The sequence below is a fragment of the Octopus bimaculoides genome, chromosome 15 (genome assembly GCF_001194135.2).
Source record: "Octopus bimaculoides isolate UCB-OBI-ISO-001 chromosome 15, ASM119413v2, whole genome shotgun sequence".
NCBI classification, from domain to species: Eukaryota; Metazoa; Mollusca; class Cephalopoda; order Octopoda; family Octopodidae; genus Octopus; species Octopus bimaculoides.
Window position 1 is genome coordinate 16,997,159 of NC_068995.1, and position 1,271 is coordinate 16,998,429.

Consider the following 1,271-nt stretch of genomic DNA (forward strand, 5'->3'; position numbering starts at 1 on the left):
TATGTATATATATATATATATATATGCATATACGTACATACAATTACAGAAACACGAAGAACTGATTGGTCAATAATTATTTGTACTTAAGAGAGTGGGAAGCGGTTTTAATGACATTATGTTACTATTTCTAACGCTGGAGCGATCACATAAAGACGTCCTTTCCAGTATTTAAATTATATTATCACGTATCTTAGACTTGGATATATATACAAGATAACTTTATGTTCGTTAATAAACGAGTTCAATCTTGACTGGGAAAGTGTAAGCAAATGGAGAAGTAACATAACTTTTGATATAACTTCTTATGACAAAGAAATAAGCAATTTGCTTTAGACTGTGTGCCCTTCATTTCGTTACCCTGCACTCCTACCGCTCATAAGGTTTTCACATACACGTACATATAAATCAAAGATAGATATATACAGATGGACGTACACATATAACTGCACACAAACTCACACACACACACGCACACACACACACGCACACACACACACACACACACACAGACAAATATACACATATATACACGAGCACATACATAAATATATTTATGCCTGAAATTGCATAGTGAGATAGCTGTAGAAACACGAATATGTCGACGCGTGCGTACATTTAAATATATGACGCTATGAATATATTCATAAACTCAGCTATTTATAAATCACGGCAGTTTTATGATAATAGTTATGCAGATTAAATTTTCTGGAACTAGTGGGAAGTGAAAGAGAAAACGTATGACACGTGAACAAAACGAAAAAAAAAACCGGAACGAGAGAGCTTCATCCCAACCGCTGTTCTTATTTCAAAGATTTCCCAGCAATACGCTGAACGCATTTATCTTTCTTGAGTGAAATAGCATACACTTGCGTGGCTATATACCACACAACATTTTTATTTGCCATGCGCACTACACTATGTGCTCGACAATAGCAAAACGTCAATCCATATATATTGGACCATACTCCACACGCGTGGAACTCTTAAGGCAACACAGCCTGTTCTACATTTCAATATTTCCATATAGCATTTAACAAATATATGTATATAGGATGATGCATTATTATTATTGTTATTATTATTATTATTATTATTATTATTATTATTATTATTATTATTATTATTATTATTATTATTATTATTATTATTATTGTTATTATTATTATTATTATTATTATTATTATTGTTATTATTATTATTATTATTATTATTGTTATTATTATTATTATTATTATTATTATTATTATTATTATTATTGTTATTGTTAT